The sequence below is a fragment of the Gopherus flavomarginatus genome, chromosome 14, assembly GCF_025201925.1.
Source record: "Gopherus flavomarginatus isolate rGopFla2 chromosome 14, rGopFla2.mat.asm, whole genome shotgun sequence".
Lineage (NCBI taxonomy): Eukaryota > Metazoa > Chordata > Testudines > Testudinidae > Gopherus > Gopherus flavomarginatus.
This window is the reverse complement of record NC_066630.1, coordinates 39,752,932-39,770,404: the sequence shown is the minus strand read 5'-3', so window position 1 is coordinate 39,770,404 and position 17,473 is coordinate 39,752,932. Positions and strand designations below refer to the sequence as shown.

General features: G+C 45.0%; 1 protein-coding gene across 3 annotated transcripts in view; it reads left to right on the top strand.

Annotated features, from left to right (window-relative positions):
* The first annotated feature begins 2,929 nt into the window (after positions 1 to 2,929).
* Positions 2,930 to 17,473, top strand: part of NUTF2 (nuclear transport factor 2) — a 57,372-nt gene continuing 42,828 nt past the window's right edge. For 2 of the 3 annotated variants that reach the window (XM_050922485.1, XM_050922483.1), the window contains exon 1: positions 2,930 to 3,017. The gene's annotated coding sequence lies outside the window, so the exon portion shown is untranslated. The remainder of the gene's footprint in view (positions 3,018 to 17,473) is intronic. The other variant, XM_050922484.1, reaches the window with a different exon arrangement.

Sequence of the window (17,473 nt, the reverse complement as noted above, 5' to 3'; positions counted from 1 at the left end):
CAATAGGTGCAAGGCACAGAACACAGCTCATCTGAGCAGCAAGAAAGCTGGATGTGGCAGGAGAGCTGGAGGGGGAACGAACGTAGAATGGCCATGCTGGATCAGATCAATGGTCCATCTAGCCTAGGATTCTGTACTCCAAGAGTGGCCAATGCCAGGTGCTACAGAGGTAATGAACAGAACAGGCAATCATTGAATGATCATCACCTGTCATCCAGTCCCAGCATGTGGCAGTCAGAGATTTAGGGACACCCAGAGCATGGGGTTGTGTCCCTGACCATTTTGGCTAACAACCATTGATAGACCTATCCTCCGTGAACTTATCTAATTTTTTTCAACTCTGTTAGTTTTGGTCTTCACAACATCCCTTGAAAACAAGTTCCACAGGTTGACTGTGAAGAAAGATGGATTCCATCTAAAAACCGGTGACTTTGGCAGATCTGTGGGGAAAGCCCAGGTAGAGAGAGGGCACAGAGCCCCCTTTCATCCAAAGAATGGGCCTGTGGCCCAGCCAGAGGGAGAGAAACAGGAAACAATTGGCTGCCCTAGTCATTGCTCATTTAGGCTCCCAGCCCAAGGATGGCATCATCCACCTGCAGTCACCTGCTCTAAGCTGTGAGAAGCCAAGGGATTGCCACGGGATGCAATTATGTTTTCAGGGGGAAAAGACCGCCACTAATAAGCCAGGGAATTTACTGAGGGAAGGTGCCTGCAGCATTCAATACTGCACTGTGGCTCCATTCCTTTCCTCTCTCCCACCCCAGCAGCGCCCTAGCTTCCTCAGTTTTCAGCAGCAGTCCTGCCTCTCCCCAACCAACTGCTTTGGGAGACAGAACTCATGAGCCTGAAAGAAAAAAAAAAAAGGCTCATCCCAGTTGCTGCCACTGCAACCAGAATCAGGTAGAAGCCTCCTGGGACTACCTGTGGAGAGCTGGGAATTTTTAGGGCTTAAATCATGGTTTCATGGCCCTAATGCTGCCTAGAGGTTGGGAGAGCTCTGACCGCTCCTTGCATGAAGTGATCAACTGTCCAAGATAGTGCCTGGATTATTTCTCAAAACTCTGAACCTCACAGCTCTAAATACCTGTTTCTCCATTTCCAGATAATTATAAACCCTGCTTATAAACCCTCTCTGTTCTGTGTCATTAGTGGTTGTCTGCCATTTTACTGAATAGTGCACGTTTCAGTGGAGTTGTGCAGCTTCTTGCCTCCTCTTTAGGATTCTTCTCCTTTGGGGCTTGATTATTTGCCAGAGGTCTGCCTCGCCTCTTCCAGTCTCATTGTTTCTCCGCTTGCCATTCCCAAGGAGTATTTCTTTTTCACATTTTTCAATATAAAACTCTTGTTTTGAAAGTTAGGTGAGCTTTATGGGGAAACCACATCTGTTCATTTTTCAGACTGATTTAATAACTACCCAATTCCTTCATTTGACTCACTCATGGCCAAGAGGTCTAAAAACATCAGACTATGTTCTTGTATGGAAATTTGTATTCTCTCACCTTTTTCATGATTACCCCTTTCTGTTGAAATGGTATCACTGCAGTATTATGCCTCCAGGACAGCTTCCCACTGCAAGAGGGGAGAAAGGGGCTCAGTAGGCCACTGCAGCTTTTGCTAAGTTAAAATTTAGCAAGTCTTTGAGAATACATTGGAGCAATAAAACAAGTTTTCTTTCCACAATTTCTGAGGCGCTCTTTGATTTTAACATTATTCATCTTCACCGTTTCCTATGTTTCTCTTTACCTCTTGCTTCACTCGCAACTGCAGATGGACCACTGTGTCCACCTTCTCATGACTCGCACATCAGAAGTCCTTATAATAAAAATCAGCTACTTCTTCTTTTTCTTAATTGCCAGGCATTTAGTGAGAAAGTCCATTTCCATTGCTTTGAATTCTTGAAAAAGTTCCTTTGTTTAACTGTTTGGTTGGCATATCCTTTTCTTTTTCTGCCTAAGATTAGGCACCGTTATGTCTTCCCCTCCAGGCTGGGGTGAATTTTCTTGGCAAAATAGCTATCTACTCTTTGCCTCCATTTAGGGATGGCCATTAGGCAACTAATGGACTAGTTTCTTTGGGGTGCATGGATTTTCGGATGCACAGAACACCTATGTCACCAGCCCCACTGTGGTAGATGATGTCACTTCCCCCTGGAAGAAGATGGGGTTTAGGAGTGAGCTGAAGGCGCTATTCGAGGCAGCTTGGCCAATAAGAGCTGGGAGCGTGTGCCAGTGAAAGGCAGCACGAGGGAAGGCGTGAAGTCACGAATAAAGAGACACAAGAGAGCGGGAGGGGAGGGACAGGGCCGTGAGACCTCGCCGAGGCGGGTGAGTTGCGGTTTCCAAGGAGAGGATGAGCTTGACGCCGACGCTGCGGGTCAGGGTCCTGCACAGGCGCAGGCTGCTGAAGGGAAGGGGTGCAGAGAACAGCCCCGGGACAGACTGCTCTGAGTCCCCGTCCCCCCATGGCCAGCCCTGGGGCTGAGGGCTTTGCCAGCCAGGCGGGGCAGCAGCAGACTGAGGGGGCCCCAGCCCGAAGGAGAGCGGGGCTGCCCCGCCCCGCCACGCAGAGGGCAGCAGACCCAGCTACTGCCCCCAAGCGGCTGGCAGGATAGGGCCCCGCCACCCGCAGGAAAAGCACCGCTGCCCGCTAGGCCAAGTCCCGCCAAGAGCCGAGGGCGGAGTTTTGAGGGAAAGGCAACCAACAGCGCTGCGCTCCGCCACTATCCCACAACGCTCTGCGGCTAAAGGGCGCCGATAGCAGAATGTTGTTTCGTTGCCTTTCCTTCAAGCTGGGAGCCGGCGGGCGGCCGCGGCGCGTGGCATGCCGGGAATGGTAGTCCGCGCGCTTCCCTCCGGGGCTGTTTCTTGTCCGTGGCGGGACTCGCTTTCCCAGCGTGCCATGGGGTGGTGGGCGCGTCAGGGCGGGGCGGGGAGCGCGGGGGAAGGCGGCTCAGTGGGTTCAGGCCGCGCTCGGTGCCGCCGCCATCGTGGGAGCCGCGCGGTGAGTGCGGGCCCCAGGTAGGCGGGCTGGGCAGGGGGCGCGGAGCTGCGGGCTGGAGCCGGCCCGGGCAGTATCGCGATGCGGCGAGGGGGCCGCTCCGGGGGCCGAGCCAGAGCCGGAGCCGCCCGCTGCGCCCTGACAGGAGGGGCGGGGGCTCCAGTGCAGCCGGGCCTGGCCCCTGCATAGTGCGGCGGGAGCTGCATGGGCGCTGCCAGCAGCCCCGTGGGCACGGGGGGCGAGCCCGGGCTGGTCAGCTGTGGGGCTGCAGAGCTACCAAGTGGGGCTGAATCCGCCTCTGTCAGGGCGGGAGCACAGGCAGTGTAACGCCCACCTCTGAAACGGGGTCTATGGGCGATCCTGGCAGTTACAGGCCGGTAGGGCTGCAGTACCAGGCCAGCTCGGTTAAACTATAGAACAGAATGATCAGATACATACAGGAACAGGCTTTGGTTGGGAGGAGTCAAGATGGCTTTTGTGAAGGGAAATTGTGCTTCATCAATCTACTGCAGTTCTTTGAGGGATCAACAATTGTGGACAAGGGGGATCCAGTGGATGTAGCGTAGCTGGAATTTGGTAAAGCCTTTGGTGAGGTCCCTCACCAAAGATTCTTCATCAGTGTAAGCAGTTCTGGGGTATGAGAGAAAGTCCTCTCATGAATCAGTAACTCGTAGAAAGGGGGAAAAAAAGTTGGGAATACATGGTCAGTTTTCACAGTAGAGAGAAGTAAATAGTGGGGTATCCCGAGGATCTGTACTGGTAGCAGTGCTGTTCACTGTTTACTCCTTTTTCCAAATCATTTATAAATATGTTGAAGTGGCAACGTTTGTGGACAATACAAAATTACTCAAGATAATTAGGTCCAAAGCAGACTGTGAAGAGTTACAAAGGGAACTCACAAAACTGTGTGACTGGGCAAGAAAACAGGAGATGAAATTCAGTGTTGATAAATGCAGAGTAATGCACATTGGGAAACATAAACCCAACTATACATATAAAATGATGGAGTCTAAGTTAGCTTTTATCACTGAAGAAAGACATCCTGGAATCATCGTGGATTTTTTCTGAAAACATCTGCTCAGTGTGCAGCAGCAGTCAAAAACCTTAAACCTAACAATATTAAGAACTATTGGGATCAATAATAAAACAGAAACATATTATAATGCCAGTATCTAAACCCATGAGATGACCACACCTTGAATACAGTGTGCAGTTCTGGTCACCCCATCTCAAAAAGGATATATTAGAGTTGGAAATAGTAAGAGCAAATGATTAGGGGTATGGATCAGCTTCCACGTGAAGAGAGTCTGTTCAGCTTGGAAGAGAGATGACTGAGGGCGTTTGATAAAGGACTATACAATCATGACTACTGTGGAGAAAGTGAATATGGAAGTGTTATTTACCTTTTCATATCATACAAGATCCAGGGGTCATCCAATGAAATGAATAGGCAGCATGTTTAAAACAAACATAAGACAGTACTTTTTCACACAATGCATAGTCAGCCTGTGAAACTTGTTGCCAAGGGATGTTGTGAACACCAAAAATAACTGTATTCAGAAAAGAATTAACTAAACTCATGGGGGATAGGTCCATCAGTGGCTATTAGCCAAGATGCTCTGGGTATCCCTAAAGCTCTGACTGCTAGAAGCTGGGACTGGGTAATGGGTTGTGTCACTCAATAAATTGCCCTGGTCTGTTTATTCCCTCTGAAGCATCTGGTACTGACCACTATCCGAAGATGGGCTACTAGGCTAGATGGACCATCGGTTTGACCCAGTATGGTTATTTTTATGTTCTTAAAATCATAACCCGTTTTGCTAGTGTCTGAACAGGTACCACATCCTGAACTTCATTGTCTGTTTCTGAAGGGCTTGGTGGTGAAATTTATCTGACTGGTTTTTAAAAAACACATGTGTTCTGATAACAGGCTGTCATAATCTTTTTAAAAAGCTGTCACCTTTAGGTCTCTTATCTAGTTTTATCGCTAGCTCTTCCCCACAATTCAGCTCTAGCCACTAGCCTTCCAGGTAACTAGGAAAATATATCTCAAAAATAACCGTACAAAACAGGTCCATTTTGGAATTTTAAAACTTTACATGACTTTAAAATCTTATTTCAAAACATAAATCAGATTCTGTTATAGGTATTGTTATTTCTACAGTCTTCCTATTGGAAAGCATTACATTGAGATTTCTGGAATCCTTTCCATCTAGGGATGCTTGTTGCTTTAACTGTAGTCTGTCCTGTCCTTGTAATCACTCAGCAGTACGTATAGTTCTTCAGAGAGCTGTTGTTTGGAACCACAGTAATTCATTATCCCTCTTGAACTGCCTTTATAATAATTGTCTCCAGTATTCCTAGTGTACTGCATTCCATTTCTGTCTGTATCTGAAAGGTGGTGCATAGTGTTGGAAGCGAGGAAATCCTGAGTTCTGATTCCATCAGTGTCACTGACTTGTAAGATCTTGGGCAAGTAACTTTCTGTATTTCTTTTTTTCCCATGTGTAAGATGGGAACAATGTTTGCATTACATCAGGGGAGGCCAAACTACGGCCAGTGGGCTGAATCTGGCCCGTCAGGGCTTTCAGTCTGGCCCACGGGATTGCCAGCTCCACGGCACAGCAGGGCTAAGGCAGGCTCCCTGCCTGCCCTGGTTCCACACTGCTCCCGGAAGTGGCTGGCACCACGTCCCTTTGGCCATGGGGGGCAGGGCGGGCAGAGGGCTCTGTGCCCTGCCCTTGCCTGCAGTTATTGCCCCCTGCAGCTCCCATTGCTCAGGGCAGCGTGAAGCACAGTGCATGGCGAAGCCACCTGCCCCATCCCTCCCCCAGGCACCTCTGCCAGACATGCAGGCCACTTCTGGGAGTGGTGCATGGCCAGGGCAGACAGGGAGCCTGCCTTAGCCCTGCTGCGTGCTGCTGCCAGCCCCAGAGCTGCTCGAAGTAAGCAGCACTGGGCTAGAGCCCGAATCCTTGCCCTGAGTCCCCTGCTGCACCCTGCACCCTAACACCCTGCCCCAGCCCTACGTTCATGGCCCTGCATACAATTTCCCCACCCAGATGTGGCCCTTGGGCCAAAAAGTTTGCCGACCCCTGCACTATATATATATATTGTGAGGCTATGGGTATAGTGTTTTGCAAATGTAAAGTACTAAGTGCTGTCAGATCTGTAAATTGAATTTACACACTTTTTTGCATAGTCTCTACTTGGATGCTTATCTCAAGTTACCCATATTAGGTGATCAGAAGCCATCTATTGTTTTTTCTGTTGAAAAACAAAATATGAACCTGAAATTCATAACGCCTAACGTACAGCTTGTCAGAAGGCCACTAACACTTAATAAAAGGGGCAAACTTCAAGATTAGTGTAAGAGCAAGTGCTGGTGGACAAGAGGACTCTACAGATTCTAGCTAGGAGAGCACTCAGCGTGAATGCCAACTCCCCAAACCAAGGAGGTAAATGCTGGTTCCTTGTTTTATTCTCTTTCATAGCCATATTCTCCTCTGTTTCACAGATGAATGATTCAAATGTTATCATAGTAGATGGCTAGTCATATTGTACGATGTCAGTGTGCGTTACATGGAGAGCTGTCTCTGGACTGGAGATGAAACAAATACATTAGGAGGAGATTGTAACTGTAACCTCGTTCATGAATGCAAAGCTACCTCCCAGCTGCCCATAGCAACAGAACCTTTTGTCTTTTTAGGATTAGATGAGAGCCAGCATCCAGGGCCTAGAAAGTGAGTTGTTAGGCTTTCTACTTTACTGTATCTCTGACTGGGACCATACCTATCTGACATGTTATGACACGAAGACCAAATTTTTTTTCAAATATTCGAGTTGACTGAGTTTATTTATAAATTGTCAAGAGAAACATTTTCAGAAGTAGCTTACCAGCTCTTGGTAGAACTGCCTTGTTTAAAATAAGTTTTCCTTGCACTCTCTTGGAAGTTTAATCTGGACTGGAGTCTTATCCAATTGTAAGAACTGAATTGTGATAAGATATTATTTTAAAACATATTGGTAATATCCAAATATTGCATCAGTGTGTCAGATCCTCTGTACCTAACTAGATTTAACTGAGTCACTTTTCCCTATTTGTATACAGATTGCTTTGTGGATTACTAGCTGAAATAAAATATTAATTGGACCACCACATGTTAATGCGCTACATGTTTGTGTTTCAGAGCCGAAACTGATACTTTAATCACACAGCAATAACTATCTCCTCTTAAAGAGAGAAACTGCTGAAAAAGCCCATTTAAATGTCCATAAGTGGTAAAAGTCTAAACTATTTCTTCATCACTGGTAGTCTGAGAGACTAGAGAACTGTTATCTATTGCCAGAAGCTCGGAGTCGCTGACAGGATGGATCATTTGATTGCCTGTTCTGTTCATTCCCTCTGAAGCACTTGGCATTGGCCACTGTCAGCAGACAGGATAGTGGGCTAGATGGACCATTGGTCTGAGCCAGTGTGGCCATTCTTTTGTTCTTAGTAAATCAAGATTTCTTAACATTTTCCATAGTGGTTGGATTACTGGAGCAGATTAAAATATGTAGTTTAGCTAGAGTATGAAGAAAAATCTGCAGGTTACTTGCAGAAAAATACAAGAAAGTAAAGTTATAAACATACAGTTATAAACATATCAACATACAGGATGCTTTCTCAAACCAATACACATGCTGAAAACAATGTACGTGCACTGAAATCACTCCCACTTGTGCCTGTATAACTCTTGTCTATGACTATATAATTAGTGTTTCTGTTTTTTAAATGACTAAATCCAGTAGGTCCTATTTGATGTTTATTTCTAATGAGACAAACCATGCTTCATCAAACTAATTTTGATATTTGAAGAGTGATAAATTTTACTTTATACTGTTTTTCTATAGTGTATTGTTCTCTCTTCAAGACTGCATACAATTTTATCAGTTACACGCAAACCCTGCTTATTTGTCATTTTAGTCTAACTCAGTGGTCCCCAAAGTGTGGGACATTCCACTCCCAGGGGGCACAGAGGAATGTTCAGAGGGGGCATGGTGGAGCCTGGCTCTGGCTCTCGTCCCAGCTTCTCTGGCATTCCCAGTTCTGCCCTCAGCTCCGCCTTCAGCCCAAGCTCCTCTGCTGAACCAACTGCTGTAATGGAGGGGGCACGACAGGAAAAGTTTGAGCACCACTGGTCTAACTGCTTATCACTGTAAATTAATTTGTCTTCCAGTTCTACTTCCTTTTCGGTTACTTATGAATTTGACATTGTTTTCCTTCTATGCTACTCAGCAATGCTATCTTCTTCTCCTCCTCTTCTCCTCCCCCTGCCCCCCCCTGCCCCATGATCTGGTAGGTCTGGTCTAAACTTAAAAAAATTTACTGGCATAACTTTTAGTAAGCTGTGAGTTGAGTTTTTTGTTGTTGACATAGTTATGCCAGTAAAAGCCCTAGTGTAGACGCAGTTATACCAGTATAGCTTATTTTGTTTTGCCAAACTAGAGTAAGCTTTATTGGTATAACTATATCCACCCTGGGGACTACACTAGCCTAGTTAAAGCAGCAAATCTTGAGTGTAGGTAAGGCCTAAGGTTCCTGCCACTTTATGCGTGTGCATCATGGAGCTCTGTGCCTCATATTGCCTGTCTGGTTTGTATCTCAGAAAAGAGGCAAAAGGGGCTGAGCACTGGGGGCCAGGATAGTGGAGAATAAGAGAATTGGGGACAAAAATGGCAGGAGCCTCATAATTGACGAGTTCAGAGCAAGGCAAAATCTGGCATTTTTAGACTTCAGGTATTGTTGCAATACTTGGGTAGTCCAGTTAGTGCGACTCTGTTTTACCAGAGGTCCTGTACCCATGGAGATTGGAGGAAATTTAGCTGAGGCTGGGTGAATGGCTGTATCACGGACAGAAATAACAGGTTCACGTCTTCTTGAACTAGGGCCAAATGTGTATTTTCTGATTGACTGTGCACACTTACGTTTTCTTTGTTTCCAATATGTTCTGAGAAGGAAGCTGCTTGCCCTGATACAAGTAGCGAACTTCAATATCTGTTGCTATCTTGTGTAAATAATTGCAAAAAAAAATGTAGGGTAAGAGTAATGTATTTACATGTTCTCAAATGGAGCAGAAATTCTCTTCTCTTAATGGTCCTTTCTGGCCAGAAAATCTATTCTGATAATCTGGTCTGATCTCCTGCATAACTCAGGCTGTAGTATTTTACCCAGTCACTCCTGCATCAAACCCATAATTTATGGCTGTTTTCTATGCGATATATGTGTGGACTTGTGGGATATATATCATATTAGATTGGAATATCCCATTGGAACAAAACAATTACATATGTGGTAAGAAACGGAGAGAGTGGTTGTAGAACGGCTACTTGAAAGTTAAATATATCACTGCAACAACCTGCTCCTTCTGGGATAGTATGTATCTTGGATTCCTCTAGTTCTGAGAGGAGTAACTCTCCAGCAGCAATTCCCTGAGTTCTTTTTGTAAAGACTTACCTACTTAGTCTTAAAAATGAGGAGCATAAAAGGAATTTCACATATTGGAGTTAAGGGGGTGGAGGTGAGTAAAGGTGATGAATCTCCGTATCATTGATAGAAGTAAAACTTGGTAAAGTTAAGATGGTTAGTCTTGGGATGTGGAATTCATTTCTCACCTGACTCCCAGTTAATATTCCTTATTATACACTCCTGAAAGGATGAGCACTTCGAATGTTCGATTAAATCTGTTCACTTCCTTGGAAAAACACAAGTGATAAAAATAAGGTTAACATTTGCTGTCCTCTCTGCTGGAATGTGTTGTGTTTCTGTGATACTGCTAGTAGGTTCCTTTGGTAGTGTAATGGTTTGTAGTACAGGTTTTTACTTGGACTTTGCAGTATGTAATACCACAGTTGACGTTTGCTGAACGACTTTGCTAACAGCATTGTGAATGTGATTTTTGTTTCCAGCTATTTTTAAGCCCTCAAATACTGCACTTGATCAGGCAGCTGAAGTAACTGTGCATGTAAATCTGGCAGACAAAATAAATATGCATACTTCTGCACTTAAATTTCTGAAATGTGGGACCATTGTGTGTAAAATAAAAAATTGTGCAATTTTGCAAGCAAAGGATAGTGGAGGAGAGAGCGTTAGCTAGGTGCCATGAGGAAGGCTTTAGTGATGGCAAAGCATGTATACCATTAAATCTGGGATCTCTGGAGAAAGTACTTGTGGTGCTGGTGTGAAATTGATGGGTTTATAATACAATATATGTATATTGTGGTAACACTCAGAGGTCTGAATAATTATCTGAGTCCTGTCATACTAGGTATTGCATAAAAACATATGAAGACAGGATTTGATGACTGCAAGCAAAATGAAGCTGCTAAGTCCATTTCTCCGTCTACTAGCTTTGACAGTGTTCAGTTAAATACTAGTATCTCCACAACTAGATAATGGGATAAGTTTTCCTGTGATTTTTTTTTTTTTTTTTTTTTTTTTTTTTTAAATAATGCCAAACTTGAGCTGCAGTTCCCAGTGTTGAGAGAGAATTTGGTGTTTAGGCAGATTTCCTTTTTGACATCTTTTGTAGTAACCATCAAGACTGTAATTCTTGGTTTTAGTAATATTTAAATAAATAGTGACTGATTTTATCTATACATTGCTGAGCCTTGAACGGATAAAAGTAATCCTCACCCAATAATAAGCCTAGCTGGCTGTTTAGTAATGATTTGGGATGGGGGGCGAGGCTAGGAGAAGGACTTGAAGACTGAAGGCGGGACCTGATAAATCCTCAAATACGTTAAGGGCTGTTCTCCATGTCCACTGAAGAGAAGTCTCTATATGTACTCAGTTTACACCCTGAAGTATAAGAATTAATTACATATCAATCTTAGCTTCCATAGTTACAGATGTTAATAACTAGTTTTCCAGTCATCTTTTTTAACTATCATAATACTTGTCTTGACAACCTTCTGCAGGAGTGAATTGCACAGACCGATTACAAATACCTAGGCTTTGCAGAATTCAATCTTTATTTTTAGAATTTTGACAGCTAAGATCAATGCTTATTTTTAAGCATTTTTTGTATTTTTTATCGATCTACATTTTCACATTGTGGGAAATTATAGGGATAGCAGACAATAATAACTTAACAAACATTGAGGTTCAAAAAATTAAAGCTTTTTATAACTGTTAAAACACAAACTGCCAACATCCCAGATAATTTTTTTTAAATAAAACTCTTAAGTTCTCAAGCAACATTTTTCTTATTCTGCCCATCTGTACGTTTCGAGTAATATTGATGGAAATATTTGTGTTGGTTTGTGTGTGAAATTGATGTTTACTTGCTTTGCCAATATAAATCTAATCCTTCCAAGCCTACATACACCACAGTAAGTATCTTTTTGGGGATCTAAACGTGTTGTCTCTTAGTTTGTCTGTGAGGTGAAGGAAGAACTTCCATTATTTCCTGAAGATGACAAGTCTGAGGTCCTCATGGTCAAATGTTAACTCCATAGGTCCTTGAAAATGAATTATATTTTTTAAGTCAAACAGTAGGTATATAGCCCTGTGGCTCAGACTACAGCTATACTACAGCCGGGATCGATGCTCTAAGATCGATTCACCAGCAGTCGATTTAGCGGGTCTAGTGAAGACCTACCAGTTCAACAGCAGATTGCTCTCCAGTCGACCCCTGTACACTACCCCTGACAAGAAGAGTAAAGTAAGTTGACCGGAGAGTTTCTCCCGTCGACCCCCCGCTGTAAGTCAACATAAGGTACGTAGACTTCAGCTACGTCATTCGTGTAGCTGGAGTTGTGTAGCATAGGTCGACTTACGGTAGTGAGACACAGCCTAAGCCTCGTTGAAAATGAGCAAGTAGGCACACCCTTTCCACAGACAGTAATGTTTCTAAGCAACTTAGGTGCTCATGATCATATATTGGAAAAGCATCTAGGACAGGAGTGGCCAAACTTTTTGGTCCGAGGACCACATCTGGGTATAGAAATTGTATGGCAGGCCATAAATGCTCATGAAATTGGGTTTGGGGTGCGGGAACGGGTGAGGGCTCTGGCTAGGGGTGTGAACTCCGGGATGGGTCCAGAAATGAGGAGTTCAGGGTGCGGGAGGGGCCTCCAGGCTGGGGCAGGGGATTGCAGTATGGGAGGGGTGAGGGGGCATGGCAGGGGATTGGGGCATGGGAGGGGTGAGGGCTCTGGCTGGGGGTGCAGCTGAGGATGAGGAGTTTGGGGTGCAGGAGGGAGTTCTGGGCTGGGACTAAGGAGTTTGGAGGGTGGGAGTAGGATCAAGGCAGGGGCAGGGGGTTGGGACACAGCGAGGTGGCTCAGGAGTGCAGGCTCTAGGCGTTGCTCACCTCAAGCAGCTCCTGGAAGCAGTAGCATGGCCGCCCTCCAGGTCCTGCGCGGAGGTGCGGCCAGGCGGCACAGTGCGCTGCCACATCTGCAGGTGCCACCCCCAGAGCTTCTATTGGATGCGCAGTTCCCGGCAATGGGAGCTGTTGGAGTGGCACTTGGGGCAGGGGCAGTGTGCAGAGTGGAGCCCCCTGGCTGCCCCTACGCGTAGGAGCCAGAGTGGAGCTATGCTGCTGCTTCTGGGAGCTGTGCAGAGCGGCCCCCAACCCTGCTCCCTGGCTGGAGTGCTGGAGCAGGGCAAGCCCCAGACCCCGCTCCCCAGCAGGATTTCGAGGTCTGGATTAAAATGGCTGGTGGGCCGGATGTTGCCCCCGGGCTGTGGTTTGCCCATCCCTGATCTAGGAAGACTTTCTCTATGCCAGTGTCAAAACTGCAACTAGCAGCTCCTATCTATATTGTCTTCTAATGCATGTGGCCTCCTGGCAGCCACATATCTGCCAGCCGTCCGTAAGCAAAAAATGTCACCTACTAATTTCTGTGTCAAGCCACTAACTTGTGGTTGACCTTGAGTGTATCTTTTTGAAAGAGACATCAGTCTCTGTTTAAAGACTACAAGTGAGAGAGAATCCACCATGTCCATAGGTCAGTTATTTCAGTGGTTCCTTATCCTCCTTATTAAAATATTCATCCAATTTTTATTCTGAATTTGTCTAGCTTCAGCTTTCAGCCACTGCATTTCATTGTCTTTGCTGGAGTAAAGAACCCTAAAATACCGGAAATCTTGTCCCTGTGTACTTTTAGACTATGATCAAATCATCTCAACCTTCTCCTGGACAAACTAAATAGATGGCGCATCTAAAGTTTCTTGCTGTAAGGTAGGTTTTCTGAACCTCAGATAATTCTCGTACCTCTCTTCTGAACCCTTTCTAATTTTTCATTCAGTTCATTTTTTGGCTTCCCCTTCCTAACCAAGTGCTTAATTCTCTGTCCTCCCAATGCTGCCATTTTACATCCTGCCCCCAACTAAGCATTTCATTCTCAGCTGCTCCCATACAACAAACCTCAGCATTACATTTTCTACATCTTAATTTTCAGAAGTCCTCTCCCACTTACTCCTGCAGCAGTGTGTGTGTGGGGAGGATAGGGGATATGTATTGGTGGGTTTTTGTTCCTACACCTAGCTTTTCACTCTTCAGGCCAAGGGTTGGTACATGTGGGAACTGCCTTTTTTTTTTTTTTTCCTCCCCACCACAGGCTTGGGAATCAGAGCAGGATCACCCTGCATTCCTGCCAGCTACAGCACACCTAGACAATCTGTTCAGCAACTGTGTTTGGTTGCCCTTCTTGAGGAGGCAGGGGAATGGGGAAAAAGGAACCAAAGGGGGTTTCCTTATAGAATATGGGTTTCCCCAGACCCATAGAAAGGCCTGAAAAGGCAGAGGTGCTATACCTGCAGCCAACTTTTAGAACTTCCAGGATGTTACTTTTGTTGGAATGCTGTGCTGATAAGGTTGAAGTTAGTACTTTTTTTTTATTTAAGTAATTTTGTTAATAAGTATGTGTGCATAATGGAAAGCTCCTCTGTTCTTAAAGAATGTTTGCTTTGGGGCAATATACAGAAAACCTAAAATAGTCCTTTCCTAGTTGCAGTGTTTTTATCTGCGGTTACTCTGGCTTTCTTAAATCAGTTCAGTGAATAGAACTCTGTGTAGCTTGCTGAGGAAATGGTGCAGCCTGATTTTCTAGGAATACCTCTCTCAATTCTTCACTTGCTGCTACTCCTAGTAATCAGTTTTGTAGTCTGTAGCAGTGACTTAGAATGGAGTGGCCAGAGTATCCCAATTCAGGCTATTTCCTCTTCATTGGCCTCCTCTGAATCAAATAATTGACTAAAATTTTGCTCTGACATGTATGATTTCATGTGGCTTTGATGACTGAATTTGATTCTGCACTGGGAAAGTTTTGCAGTTGACTATCCCTGGATTCCATCTGAATGGTCAACTATAAAGCTCTTACGGGGTCTGGTATTCATTAACAATTGAAGTTAAGTACTTCCACATTGTTTATATTTAAATGCTAGCTTTGCTTAGCATTTCAGACAATACTGTAGGATTTTTATTGCTGAAGAGCTACTCTAGCATACTCTAAAAAGCTAAAAATAACCATTAAATAGTCTGAGGTTCTCTACATTTCCTGCAAGAAAGAGACTGTAGAGTCTGTTTTTAGGTGTGCTTCAGTATGCAGGTAAAACAGTGTTACTGGTCAGAATGTACAAACTAGTCTCTCCCCAAACCCTAAAGATTCCCCCTTACGCTAACTCTTAAACTCTTCCAGATTCTGGAATTACCCATATGTAAGAGAATTTTTATCTGTTTCTTCCCCAAACCCGAAGAAGAGCTCTGTGTAGCTTGAAAGCTTGTACCTTCCACCATCAGAAGTTAGTCCAATAAAAGATATTACCTCACCCACTTTGTCTTTTTCCCAAGTGACAAGTCTGAATACAATGTTAGTCACACTGCATGAGCAGAAAGAAGGGCTCAATGTATATAATGTAACATGCTGGTTGCTAGGACCAATGTATGGTAAATGAGACTAGATGTGTCACTCAGGTCTGGGGGATTTACCAGAGGAGAGACTGCTGCATGATTTCTTGTTTGTTACAAGAGGCAGTGTTACTGAAAAGCTGTTCCTGAGGCCCTCTATCTGAACCCTTCTAGTATAGGAGCTACTCTCTTAAGAGCTCGGGGTAATGTCTTTATTCATACTGATCCTTTCTTTGCTGTAATCTACCGGTTAGCTTCAGGAAGAGAACATACCACAGCTAGCCTGGCATCCTGGAAATGTAATTGATAGGTTCTGTCCAGCAGGAGAGCAGTTAAGATATCCTAACTCCCCGCCCGCCTGTGCTGTTGTAAGCAAAGTCTTGTAGAGCTGGCATGTCCTTCTCAAAGAGAATGCTCTGCTGACAGCTGCCGCTTTCATACGTGGCTGGGACTCCAACTTGAGCACTGCAGACTGCTTTGTGGCAGTTTGAAATGGAGAAGGCAGGGTGTCAGGCAGGGAGTCCCCAGGCCATGTAGAGCTGTATAGATTAAATCCAAAACCTTCAACTTCACTCAGAAGCTAAATGGATAACTAGTCCCAGGGCACTGCTGCTTTGCTCCCAGAGAGAGACGGTTTACAAATGGGCTGCTGTATTTTTCACTGCCTGCAGTTTCTGGCTAGAGTAAAGGGGTAGCCCTGTGCAGATTACACTATCACATAATTTTGAGAGTATAAAAGCTTGGATTACGTTAGCAAAGTCTACATCTGAAAGAAATGGGCTCTGGGCTGAACAGCAATGGTGAAGAGCTGCACCCAACAGCAGCCATAGGTCAAATAGTACCCCTAGATCGTAGACTCCAGTTACTAAAGGCTGAGACCCTCAAAAGGACAGTTTTCAGAGCGGTAGCCATGTTAGTCTGAATCAGCAAAAAGAGCGAGTACTTGTGGCACCTTAGAGGCTAACAAATTTGTTTGGGCATAAGCTTTCGTGGGCTAAAACCCACTTCATCAGATGCATGGAGTGGAAAATACAGTAGAAAATGGATGCAGTGGAAAATACATTTTTTCATGTTCTCTGTGTATATATATTTTTCTACTGTATTTTCTACTGCATGCATCCAATGAAGTGGATTTTAGCTCATGAAAGCTTATGCCCGAATAAATTTGTTAGTCTCTAAGGTGCCACAAGTACTCCTCGTTCAAAAGGACAGATAATCCTTGCCACTTCTTGTGCTTTTTCTTCCAACCTTCTGCTGTTCCCTCTGTTCTCCAGACTGAGTATTGGCCACCTACCCCTCAGCCACGCCCCAGTCTACTAAGTGTTAGGTAAGATGTTCAACAGCAGTGGTGGGACTGCAGGAAAGAGGGAGCTGGGTGTCACTGACATTTTGAAAACACTGCTCATGCCTCTTCCCTAGCCCTTCTTGGGTTTCCATATGCTTGTTAACCTGCAGAGCACCACAGAAGAGAATCCTCAGGTCAGAACAAATAATCACCAAACCAACCTTGAGGTGTTTGAAAATCCCTGCCAGCTGGGTATGCTTTTCTCACTGTATTTGGCCTTCACCACCCAGGAAAGACATGCATCCAAAGCAGAAGCTCTGGCACAAAGTACTCCCAATATCCTCTAGAGCCCAGTGAACAATAGTGGCCTAAATTAAGGCAGGACAACCAAGTGTTTGTCTCCTCCAATTAGCTCGCTGCACCCACGGAAGCAGACAGCTCAGACTGATTCTGCTCAATTTTAGCCACAAAGTAATGAAAGTTCATCTCAACTGAAGACTCACTTTGAGCGCTGAATAGACACAGCTCAAATTAACCAGTCCGTCCACTCAATGAATTTATAAAGACAATTTAGAGGATAATAAGGTTATAAGTAAGGCTACATTTTAGTCACAGGTATTTTTAATAAAAGTAATGGACAGGTCACGGGCCGTAAGCAGAAATTCACGGACCCGTAACTTGTCCATGACTTTTACTAAAAATACCCGCCCTGACTAAAACTTGGGCAGGGGGCCACAGGTGCTTGGGAGAGGGGTACTGGGGGATGTGGCCAGGGACCGCTGCTGGTATTGGGAAGCAGGGTTGGTAGAGGCTTCCTACCCAGCTCCACATCCCTGCAGGTCCTAGGTGGCAGAGGCAGGGGCCTGGTTCCACTGCTCTTGCCACAGCACTGGCTGTTTCATGTCCCATTGGCCGGGAACTGCAGCCAATGTGGGGTTGGGGTTGCAAGCATGTTGGAGGACAAGATTAGAATTCAGAATGTCCTGACAAATTGGAGAATTGGTCTGAAATCAGCCAAAATACATTTAAAGACAAATGCAAAGTACTACACTGAGACTTTGCCTACACTAGCACTTTTGTTGGAAAAATTGTTGTTGGTCAGGGTTGTGAAAAAACACAAAAATGCCAGTGTGGACAGCTACTGCTGCTTGTTGGGGGTGGTTTGTTTATGCTGGTGGGAGAGCTCTCTCCCCCCTAGCATAGAGGAGCTATACAGGAGACCTTACAGCAGTGTAGCTCCAGTGGTACAGCTGTAAGGCCCGTAGTATAGACACAGCTTTTGGAAGGAAAA